Raw genomic sequence first — 13,062 nt, 5'->3', positions numbered from 1 at the left:
CCTTCCAAAATATGAGATGAAAACCTTAAATTAAATGCGTTCAATCAAAAAAGACTATTAATGAAGTACACCAAACCTATTACAATAGTCCCCGCAACCCCAAAGGTGCAGGGACTAATAAGACTTCAAATTTTTTAACCAATACCATGTCTCATGAAATAAAAAGCAAAAAATAAGTTCAATATCGTTTTAGATAGTCTTCGACAAAATCACATAACCAATCTTTTGTTGACGCGTTTCGAACCAGTCAGTGTGATTCATCGTCAAGGTAAGTTCAATATCATTAAAAAGTTTGTTTTAAAAATTAGACGGCACTTTAAAAATGTCCAACCAAATCTTAACAAGCACATCACATTACAAAACAAAATGAAAAGTTTATAATTAAATCAATGTAAAGTCGCTATCAACTTACGTCTTCAGTGATCCGATCGGATTCTGTAGACATGTCGGATTGCGAAGGACGCATGCGTTCCAAAGTTGCACCTGTGCAGTTTGAACCAGTGAGTTCAGTTCTGTTTCTCGGAATTATATTATAAATTTGATTTGGGTGCAAGGTAACGTGGGAGAGGTGATTGTCTCCCAGCAGAAATTTCATTGAGAGTTCGGTGCAGTTCGTTGTGATGGATTCCCATGGAGAAGGAATTGCAGGCGCAGAGTCCAGTGAAAGCTACAGTGGTATTAAAAAAGGGAGAATGCACTGGTTGCTCGTTGGCATGAGCATTATTGCTGTTGTGGTGGGGCAGTCTGCTGCGTTGATTTTGAGTCGCTTTTATTTCGAGCAGGGTGGGCACAGCCTATGGCTCAGATCGCTGTTGCTCCGCGTAGGATCGCCATTGCTTCTGCTACCACCATTGCTGAACCCACAAAGAAAATCAGCCATGCTTGCATTTGTTACCACTAGATATCTTCTGGCTTGTGGAGCTTTGGGTGTGATTGCAGGTGGGAATGCTCTGCTCTACTCCTTCGGGATTGCATATCTGCCAGTATCAACGTACTCTCTTCTCTGCGCCACACAGTTGGCTTTCAATGCCCTGTTCTCTTTCATTGTGGTTAAGCAGAGGATAACTCCATATATTCTGAATTCAATCGTGCTTCTTACCTTTAGTGCCATTCTGCTAGGTGCCCAGTCGAGCAGCGAGAGACCGGAGGGAGTAAACAGAACCCACTTCATTCTGGGCTTTGTTTACACCATTTTTGCCTGTGCCATTTATGGACTCTTCCTTGCACTCTTGCAACTTGTATTCCAACATGTTGCACAAAATTTCACTGTGGTTATGATATCTCAGGCGCTCATTTACACTGTTGGTGCTTTCATTTGTGTATTGTGACTGTTAGCCAGCGGAGAATTCAGAGACCTGGGACCAGAGTCCCATGAATTTAGGTCAGGGGAAATGGGATACGTCATCACTCTACTATGGTGTGCTATAGCATATCAAATGTATTCCCTGGGGACATTTGGATTGATTTTCTTGATTTCTTCGTTGTTTTCTAATGTCATCGGCGCTTTGTCTCTGCCTGTTGTTCCCATCTTGGCTGTGTTCTTCTTCCATGATAAGCTGGATGGGATCAAGGTATTGGCCATGCTCTTGGGAATATGGGGGTTTGTTTCCTATGTTCTCGGTGGATACAAGGACTCCAAGGTTGCTGCTCACGCTGGTGCTCGGACGGTCACTGAGACTTAACTAGTTAGCCAGTCTTCTACATTTAAAATAGAGTTGTGAGACATATTCATGTGTTCTGTGATTATTACAATTTTAAGTATAAAATATATGATCCAATGAGTTATTTGGTGAAAATCAAAGATCGTCTTTATTCATTTTAAAGATATAGTCATGATACGATGGTGTACAGTACACCAAAATGTACCCACAACTATTCAAAGAAGATATTGTCAATGGCTTTTACCTATTCAAAGAAGATATTGTCATGATATGATGATGTAAAATATACCAAAATGTACCCACACCTATTCAAAGAAGAGATTGTCAATGGCTTTCACCTATTCAAATTAGAAGAGATTGTCATGATATGATGGTGTATAGTATACCAAAATGTACCCACACCTATTCAAAGAAGAGATTGTCATGATATGATGGTGTACAATATACCAAAATGTACCCACACCTATTTAAAGAAGAGATTCTCAATGGCTTTCGATGTGATATTCTTCTTGCAAGCTGTTAAAATAGACATCTTAGAAAATAAATCAACAACCATGAAGACACAATCATTGCACTTCTTGGTTGAATGAATAAAAAACATGTAGTCCATCGAGATGGATTCCCAAGGCCTTTTAGGAGTAGGTAGATGGGTGTACATCCCTTGCTTCTTAATGGCTATTTTGACAATGGTATAGGAAGTGGAGCACCTGATGTACTTGATGAGATCCTATCGACTTTTCGAACAATAGAAATACTTTTTTAGCATGTCCACTATCATTCCATGCCAAAGTGTCCTGTCATCCAATTGTAGTGAGCTTCCCAAATGAGAATTGCACCCTCACTTGAAGGAAAATAAAGCTAGTCCAAATGATATAACTTCCAGTCCTAAAGATGAAAGTCAATGGCAACCATGGTTGTGCTCAACATCTGGTAGGTGATAGTGAATCCAATTTGACTCTCATAGAGTTAGGGCCACCAGGAGTCCTCATGTTTGTAGGAGTAGAGCACCATGGTCCATGGTTAGTGCTACAACTGGAGGTTGAATGAGGGAGTCAGCGACGTGACTAGTGTTCCCTATCTTATATTTGATATTGAGATCAAATTGGTTCAAGTATGTGGACCTATTTTGATGACACCCATTCTACAATTTTCCTTATGTTTGCATGAACTACAAAGGCCTATGCTCAGTGTGGATGACTATCTCCTCCCTCACAATGCAATTCTTTCATTGGAAGAAGGCATGTATAATGGAATATATTTCTTCATCATATGTTGGATACTTACGGACGATTTTTGATAGTGTCTACATATGATAGTCCGTTGGATGACTATGTTGAGTGAGAATTGTGTCCAAAGCATATTATAAAGCATGTTTATGAATCTCAAAAGACTCTTGTAGACAAGGTAAGGAGAGCACGAGGGATGAGCACAGGTGGTGTTTCATATCATTAAAATATTTCTATTGAAATTTCCCCACATGGATTTTTCTTTTCCACCACTCTTGGTCACTTGGCTCAGGGTTTATGCAATATGGGAGAATCCAAACACAAGCCTCTGATAGAAGTTGGAAAGGCCTAACAAACTTCAAATATTAGTTAGTGTGGTTGGGGTTAGCTAGTCACTAATGACCCGGATATTGGCTAGATCAACATGTGCACCACACTCGTCTACAATGTAGCCTAGGTATTGTATTCCTATTCATGCCAAACGAGAAGTTTTTTCCAAGTTAGCATATACCTTGTGTTTCCACGGAGTTTGAAGTACCTACTGAATACGTTGCAAGCGTTCTTCCCAACTCTTGCTAAAGATGAGGATATCATATAGATATACCACTGCAAAATAATTGGTGAAAGGGCATAAGATATCATCCATCAGCATTATGAAAGATGTGGGGAGATTCATCAAACCAATAGGCATGACCAACCATTCAAAAATACCTTCTTTAGACTTGGAAGTAGTCTTTCATAAATCAATTTTTTATATTGGTACTTGGTGGTAGCTAAACTTCATATCAATATTACTTAAGTACTTCCCCCCCTTGACTTGGTCAAGAAGGTTTTCAATTCATGGAATGGGGTGCTAGTTCCTGACTGTGATTTTGTCACGACTCTATAATCAATATAGAGTCACCATTTCCTATCATTCTTCTACATGAGTATAATTGGTATTTTTCAAGGTTAGGAGCTTGGTCATATGTGCCCCTTTTGGAGTAGCTCTTGCATTTAGTTCTTGCTTTCCTTTTTTTCTAGAAGAGATAAGTGATAGATTTTCCCATTGGGTAGAGGTGTACTGGGGATCATATCAATTGAATGCTTGACTTGACATTGCATGGGTACCCTAGTGGGGAGGAGAAGATGTTTTTGTATTCTTTCATAAATTTTCCCACTTTGTTGTGTGGAAAGGCCCTATGTGGAGGGAATGGATGTGGTTGTAACATTCTGCTCAATTTGAGAGTGAATCAGGAAGAAGAAAAATTTCCTAGTTTGGGAGATGACCTTTTTACATTTCTTAGTAGAGATCAAAGAAATGGTGGTAGGAAAATGTACCTGTGGTATTTCTTATAGTTGTATGCCCAAAGTAATAATAACACTACAAGGTCTAGATTCATATAAAAATGACACTTCTATAAGTATGGTTGGCCTAAAAGAACATCACAAACTTCAAAGGTGTCAATATCACACAATACATAATCCTTCAATGGCTTGATGTCGTAGGGAAGGTGACATTGTTGACTGATGCAGAGATATTTTCCTTGTCGAAGCCAGCTAATGGTGTATGGTTGTGGGTGTGGTGTTATGGATAGGTCCAACTACTTGTTGACCTCTACTGAGATGAGTTTGTTTTGACTTCCACTATCAAAATGAAGTGCATTGGAGCACCCTTCACCCATATCAGTGAATGAAAAGGGTTCTCATCTTCCTCTGGTTCTTCAGTTTTACTTGGTTGGACCTTGGTGATAGCAATGGTGGCATTAGGTTCTAGATAAATGATTCACTTCCCCTTGTCTAGATATAATTTAGAGTTTGAACTTGCATCTAACTTTGATACTCTCAACTCAACCATTAACAAATTCTTTGAGCAACATCCATTGGTGTTATTCCAAGGGATCTTATGGAACTTGGAGCACTTTCCCATGTATTTATTTTTCTTTCCATTACCCTTCCTTTTATGTGGCTTAAATAATTTGTCCTAGGGTGTTCCATCCAGGCTTTATCATTTTTTATATGGATTTAGGTTGCCTTTTCCTTTCTTCTACTATGAGTAATTCACATATCCAAACTCTTGCTTCTTTTGTTTAAATTTATGATTGATGTTGGTAGCATATCGATATGTCACGCCAAGTGAGGATATCTCCACAAACTCCATTTCTATCTGGATGTATCTACGGAGACCACTATAATAATTGAGCACAATATGTCCCTTAGATTCTTTGATACCGAACTTGGTGTGCAAGGTATAGAAGATATTTGTGAACTTTGGCATTGTTTGGTCCATCTCCTGTCGCAATGTGGTCCATCTCGTTTAGTGGTCATCGTAGCTTACAACAAGGTAATAGGGTACTATTGTTCCATAAATTTAGATTCTTCTATGTTTCTCACGGTAAGTCTCCCACCAATCCTTGACATGGGGGACAACCTTAAGGAGTACAAAGGTAATCTTTTCTCTATCAAAAACTTTGCGGATAGAAAAATTCCCTTCTAGTAGATTTAACCATTTGTCTAGAGCATCTGCATATATCTATCCTTTAAATACAAGAATATCAAAACTAACATGTACCTTGAAGGGGATGATGCCTCCAAAGTGGAAGCTTGACAAATATGCATCGGTGGTTGGTAGCCATCGATGGATCTGGGAAAAGCTATCCATCATCTCATTCCTTTGTCATCCTAGGGCTTCCTTGAGAAACAATTAATAAGGTCTCCTTCTCTCTCATCTTTCTTTTCTTCCACCATGGGAGGACATTGGGGTTAATGAGGATAGTCTTATAAAGGCTAACATAGTTCTAGTCCCAAATCCTTATACCCTAACCTTGTTGGGGAAAAACAAAGATAAATAGATAAAGAGCAAGCCATTTTGATACCACTAATCTGGATTTACGAAGGGAAAAAAATAAAATATAGATTTATAACAAAAACAAAAAGATATAGTAAAAATTGAATTCTATTAATAAATATAATGTGTTGAAATTGTAAAAATGTGGAATGAAACAAAATTACTCAAGTGGTGGTAGCTTATCTCTAAGAAGAGATGTGATGGCTATGCACATTTACTAAATTCCCTTACAATGAGGCCAAAAGGCCCTTTTAAACATAAAGCAACAATAATGAAACAATACAAATCCAAAGCCATAACCTTAGGAGATAAATACAAAAAGGTTTGTGGGCCCCGATGGGGTTAGTTGTGCTGCAGGGCTACACCCGCACCCATACCCAGAGATTTCATAAGAGTGCCTAACACAACTGTCCCAGGCAATAGACTCACAAAGGAGTCAAACTTCATATTTATATATGGTTAAGGCACTTCACCACTAGTTCCTTTGAATCGGAACCCAATCACCTCGCCATTATCTCCTATCGGAACTCTATTCGCTCTTATAACCTTCATATGAGACTTAACGAAGCCTTTTCTTCATATCCCTTCATCGTTAGACATATATATATATATATATATATATATATATATAGATATATATATAATTAGTCCTCTCAACCTTTGGCTAATACATATTTAACACATAAAACCATTCTATATGCATAAATACCTTTACGAAGGAAACTTACGCAAATATACTCTTTTCTGCTTTACGTACAGCTTCAACATAGATTTTGAGGCTAAACCTCATTGCAATCACTATCAGCTATATTCCACGGCCATACATATATATATGCCTTCCATTTCCCTATATGCGATTTCCCTACAAACCCAAGAAATACACTATCAGTGCTTTATTCTTCGCTATCATGTTTACAAAGGAAAACATCCCAAAACATATATATCGGACTTCAAATCCATTGAACCCGCGTCTATAAATGCGTCGGGTCTGCTACCCATCGGCCCTTTGTATTATCGCAAATCTTTTCCATACACCGATTCCAATATCCTGATCCCTCCGATTTGCTTTATCGCTATCGGTGATCAGCCCTTGTTTAATCCACTGTCGCCAGTCCTTTGTCGGCTCTGATATGTGATTTGCGATTAGATCTAGACCGTCGATCTGGATCTTGATTTGACAGTCCTCATTTCATCGACAATCGCTCATCGCTATAACTCAATGACTCACTCCGAAGACTTTAAAATTCTTTTCGCCGCTGCGATTTAATCTCAGCCGTTGATCTTAATGATCCAACGGCTGTTGAGCGTCCATCCTTCACTTTTCCACTCGACTCTATGTACTTAGTTTTGCCACGTTTTCCTTAGTTTCTTCTTTGTAGTTTGGCTTCTTCAAAGGTTCTATTTTCCACTCTTCTACTGCTAAACTCATTCTTGCTAGGGCTTAACTTCATTCCTTCTCTTCAGAGCTCCACTCTGATGCTCCAACTAGACTCGATGGCCCCTTTTGATTCTTCTGAATCATGCTTCTCTTTCTTTGCTTGTTCTTCGAAACTCCGCCTTCCACGGATCAGCTTCTCTGAGCTTAACTCTTAAGTGCATCCTTTCTATGCGATTCCTCTAGAGCTTCCTTTGTCTCTTCACTTGGATTCAAAATACATTGGGATTCCTTTGAATCAATCCATCCCTCTGCGTCCTTTAGAATTCTGCTTGCAACCTGTTGCAGAACCTACGAATTCACAATAAACTCATACATGGAATACTTTAATATTCTGACAAAATCAGGAACTAACTCTACCTACATTAATATAAAAAGCAATGATTACATTCGAGACTCTTCGATCTCGCACACACACACACATAGGCCCGATTTCCTATTAGTGGCCTCCTCCTATTGAACACACAGGTTCACTTATTTATAAGAATGCATTAGATTGGATCATTGGAGGATCCGATCACCCCTCTAACAAAATCCCTAAAGTTCTCTACATGCATACATATGTGGCAGATAAGTCTCCTTGATACTTTATCCATTCCATGTTTTCCTCTGTTTTAAAACAGAAAAGTCTTCTTATCAGCTTCCCATTTAATGCCTAAAAGCTCTCTCTTGTTCCTAGAATCTTGGAACTGTTTAAGAGTTGGATTTGACTTCTACCACTCATGTTCTCATTTATTTATTTTTGAGAGCATTTACATATTCTCCCATTATCTAATTAAATCACACTTAAAGGCCTAAATATTGCCTTAACTTGATACTTAGGAAAACTATTTCCTAAAATGCATGACCCCCTATGTCTACTATTTACAATGATTTTCCTTGGGCTGAATGCTCCTGCATCAGACTCCCAAAGTAGAAAATATTCATGATCTCCTAATCATGTGTCTTTTGGTCTTGGACTTCCTCGATTCAACACTTTGTTATGTAACTATCCAGATGATTTATTCCTTTGTTGCCGCTGCACTTCTACTGTCTTTTGCTCCATTTTCTTCTTCCTATCAATCAGGTTCAACTTCTGATTGATCTTGCTTGCTGTTGTTACCATTTTCCTCCATTTGAATTGCTTCATCATCTGCTACCATATTTCTTCAATTTCTATGTCCAACATATCTTTGGGCTGGTCCATCTTCTGCATCTTACTTCTGTCTTCTTCTCTTTGTTTCAGGTTATTGTTGTTGTCTTCTATGCTGTCTTTTCTTTTAATTTCTTCGTTCTTTAGTGTACTTGCTCTTGCTTTACTTGTTGCCATTTTTTCTGCCTCCCTATCATCCTTACCCTCTTTCATGATTAAATCACGATTGTTCGGCATCTCCTCCAGCAATTTAACATCTTTGTTCAATGGATTTAATTCTTCCATGAAGTCTTCTTCTTTCATATTTACTTGGCTACTCACCTGTGCCAAATCTCTTCCAGCAATCGCAACAAAACCTGCATTCACAAAACACTTGTTAAAATTGAAAACATGAGGCCTTGGTGCCTCTTCTTTCTTTGGCAACATTTTAGTTTGTTGCTCTATTTCCTCTTCCTTTGTCAACATATCAGTATGCTGATTCAAATTCTCAATAGAATTCATGAGATTGTCCATTAGTCTCTCTTCCACACCATCTGTTCTAATGATGCCTTCCTACTCTTGTCTACTGTAGTGAACTCCTCCTCCTTTAACTTGCTGCTGGTTATCTTCACTTTGAAATTGTTTGATTCCTACTGCCTCTTTACCATCTTCAAACAATCTCTACTCAATCTCTTTGATCACATACTCATGCTCATTCATGCTGTTTAATGAACCTGCAAACAAATTATTGCATCTTCCTGTCTCCATGCCTACTTGAGACACATCTTCTTCTTCAGAAACTGTAACTGCAACTTCTGTTCTACTATCAGGTTCTCTCATCAGTTTCTCCAACAATTTAATCTCTTCTTCACACATAGCAAGCACTTTATCACAATGCTCTCTTCTTCCAGATTCATCCTTTACATGCTGTGTTATAGTATTAAAACATTGTCTTCCTTTGATCCTTGTAATCTCAAGGTCTTTCTGCTGTAGCAAATCACTACTTCCCTCATTCAAGATGTCTTCTCCATCATACTCTGTTCTCCTAGAGTACTCCTCTAGACTTTCGATATCTTTAAAAGACTATCCATCCTCTTCAAAACACTCCTTTGTTAGTGTTCCTTTTCCCAAGGTTAAATCCTTTGCATAGGGTTTTTCCTTCTTAACATCCTTCAGTAGATGTCCTTCTTCCCTATTGTCTGTCTCAACAGTTTCCATGGCTATCTCTACTGTGCCTATCATCATAGTGAATTGATGATCCTTTACTATTCTTTTAGCTAACGTAGTCTCTTCCTCAAGTTTGCCTTCAGTCTCTTGCTGTTTATCTCCTCTGAAGATATCTTCAAATGGCTATTTTTCTCCTGCAATATCTACCATCATACACAAACTATCAATTTTAAAAATATAAGACCCTATGGTCTCACTTGATGGTTCAGCCATCATATCTCCTTGCTATTCTAAATCATTCATATGATTCAGAAATTCTTTGATGGTCTCTTCTTCAATCTCCTCAAGCCCTTCACTTAGTTGCTTGACATCTTCCACCAGCTGTATATGAGATCTATCTACCTCATCTTCTTCCAGAACAGAATTTTGATTCTGCTGGTCTTTTTCCTTCTTCATGACAATATCAGCCAATTGTCCTTCACCTGCAAACATACACAAATTGTTAGATTTAAAACCATGTGACCCTTCGGCCTTACTTGAAGTTTCAATCTTCAAGTCTTCATCTTCACTATCTCCCAGAAATTCTCCTTGTTCTGGTTCACAAATGGATTCTTCCATTTCTAACTCAACTTCCTTGAGTTTTCCCTTCAACCACTTCACTTTGTTTTGTTGCAGCCTTCTCTGCATCTCATGCCATTCTACTAGCCTCTTCCTTAAGACCCAACCTAGTCTCTGGATTTCCTCAAGCATTGTCCTTAATGCATTGAGTTGTTCTTTTAATTGAGCAACCTTTTTGTCAATTTCCTCTTGACTCATCTTCTTGCAATTTGCCTTGGCATCCTTCTTCTCATATCTTCTGCTGTGGCTTCTCTCTAAACCTCTGCTATGACTATCAGTAGTCATATTCTTCTCTTCTTTCTTCATGAGCTCTTTTGCAACAAGCCTCTGTAATAGCTAGTCGTCCTGGCTGCAATATTATCTCACTAAGCTCTCCTCACTCAGTATTTTGGTAAGCACCGGTCCTCTATCTGGAACCTCTTCTTGAGAAACAACTTTTCTCCTTCTAGGCTTCTGCAATCTCTCACTTTCTCTTGAGAACACTTCAGCTGTCGTCTTTGTCCAATCTCTTGTTAGATTTTCCAGGTTCACTGCCACTTCTCCTTTAGAGTATTTTCCTTACTCTGTCTTTAAGAACTCACCTGTTTTTCTCACAACTTCTCTTATTGTCACTTGTGAATTAGTATAAAAAACACACATTCCTAATTTAAAACAGAACACATTACCTCACTTCCAATATCTTAGCATGATATTGTTTCACCATTCCAACTGTCCTTTGAATGGATTGTCCTCTATTTTGTCTCTAAGTCCTCTTTCCTTCAGAACTTGCGCTACGCAATCTTGCTTTCTCTTTCCTTCAAGGAATCCTCTGTTCCTGCTTACTCCAAGCCTCTGTTGGAACTGCTACAATCTCCCACTGTAGTCTTTATCATTCAATACATTACCTTTTCCTGTGTGCAAATTCCTTTTCGCAAAAATCTTCCCCGCTTTATTTCTGCTCTGATAGTTTCTACTTGACCTCAATTCTGCTCTGATACCACTAATGGTGTAGGGATACACCTACACCCATACCCACAGGTTTCATAAGAGTGCCTAACACGATTGTCCCAGGAAATAGACTCACAAAGGATTCAAACTTCATATTTATATATGGTTAAGGCCCTTCACCACCAGATCCTTTGAATCAGAACCCAATCACCCCGCCATTATCTCCTATGGAACTCTATCCACTCTTATAACCTTCATATGAGACTTAACGAAGCCTTTTCTTCATATCCATCCATCGTTAGACATATATATATAATTAGTCCTTGTTACACTAAAATTTGTCACCATGACTATTTGCAGTTAGTATGGCTCCATCAATTGGCATACTATCCTCCTTGGCAAGTCTTATACCTCTGCTCTTCATGTCAAACTCCAAGAAAGAGAGAAAGTCCTTAAAAAATCAATCAACTCTGGTTATGCAGTTTCTCTTAACCTCACCTATGTGTATGCACCTCAAGTTCACAATACCTGCGTAGTTGTACGCTCTGTTTGTAAAGGGGTGGGTGCGTACTCCTGTAAAGGTCAAAAGGCATGAGTTTTACTTCAAAAAAGTTACATGTGGTCGAATCTAGAGCATTCTAGAAGATGGTTTGACGTGTATTGAGCGCCTCCAGATGGTTCATGTATCCCTATGAAAGAGGAACTTGTCCCATCAAGAGGGGCTTATCCCATTGATGGTGGACCTGATTAACTTACTCCAAAGCATTATAAATACAGGCATTGGGCCAGAGAGAGGGGAGGTTGAAAGCTGAACATTCCTAAGGGTAGATGCTGCTGAAATTAGGACTCCCTTATAGAGCTTGAGAGGAGAGATTCCCATCCTTTCTTAGCTTCATTTGGAAGTGGGTGAGCTGATCAAAGTAAAGGAGAACTCTTGCTGGACCCTGGGAGGGACCCGCACAACACCAAGGCACTGGTTGTAATGGTTTCTTTTGTTTCCACTTAATACAATTAAGTTCATTTTTCTCAACAAGTTGTTATATATAATTTGTTTCATATACTCCTTGGTCTTTATGATGAATATGTTTTATTTTATGAGTTATTCAGGTGCTATGTAATCGTTTGCTTGTTAGTGAATGCAGGTTTCAAAGAGAAGGAGGAGCTCATCTGGATTGGAGAAAGCTGGACTGCTACAAATAGCGTTGGACTAAAGGTATGCTTTAAACACCTTGTTGCTTGTATTTTAATGCATATTTAGGAAAAGATAGTGCTTAATTGTCTTGTTTGTCACTAGAAAGCCTTAGCTTCTAGGGAGGTCGGTTTTGTCTGCAAAATTGACTCTTTCCACATGACACAATGGCGACCATACTGGGGAATCCATGGATTTGATTGAGTTCTCTTTTGATTGATACTTTGATTTGAGAAACGTTGATTTGTTTCTGTTTTTGACTTGATGATTGTGGGATTGGGTGAATTTAATTAATTTTAAGTTAGTTTTCATTTTTCATAATTTTGGGAGAGGTACGCACCCTCTGAGTTAAGCACAGTGCGTACTAGTATGCACTTTTGCTTTGTGCACAGAGCGTAGACGCACCTGTGTAAACAGGCTGCCTGCGTACCCTGTCAAAAATTTGAAAATTTTAAATTTTTCTCTTTTTTATCAGTTTAGAATTTGTTTATAGGTTTTAGCCATTGCCCAGACCTGCTTGTTCCCTGTCAAAAACCTTTCCTTGGTTAATTTCATTGGCATTCCTACTTTAAGCTTTTATCAATTGGGTGTTTTGAGTCTCTTTTTTGAGAAATTCTTGATTTGATTTCCTTTGGTCATTACTTGGAGGTTTGTCTCAGTCTTTTCACAATTTTGCATCTTTTTGCTTTTGTTTTTGCAAAAAAATTTCCCCCTCATTCGCCGGGGGGGGGGGGGGGGCTAAATTGTGTATGAGTATTAATCGCCTTTGAGTGTTTTTATTTTTTGATCTCTGGAACTCTCACCCAATTTTCTCGACCTGCACTTGATTGGTTCTTAGATTACATTAGAATCATCTTGTGTTTGAGAATTCTCTTGCATAGATCACATTTGCATAATTAGA

At 38.6% G+C, this 13,062-nt stretch overlaps 1 pseudogene; it reads left to right on the top strand.

The window, feature by feature from the left end:
• Positions 1–582: 582 nt before the first annotated feature.
• LOC149153945 (putative purine permease 11 pseudogene) lies at positions 583–1,688 on the top strand (annotated as a pseudogene).
• The last annotated feature ends 11,374 nt before the right edge of the window (positions 1,689–13,062 follow it).

This window comes from Pinus tabuliformis, chromosome 9 (genome assembly GCF_031772625.1).
Source record: "Pinus tabuliformis cultivar Carrire ecotype Pingquan chromosome 9, CPIR1, whole genome shotgun sequence".
Lineage (NCBI taxonomy): Eukaryota > Viridiplantae > Streptophyta > Pinopsida > Pinales > Pinaceae > Pinus > Pinus tabuliformis.
The sequence above is the reverse complement of the archived record's forward strand: the minus strand, read 5'-3'. Positions and strand labels throughout refer to the sequence as shown.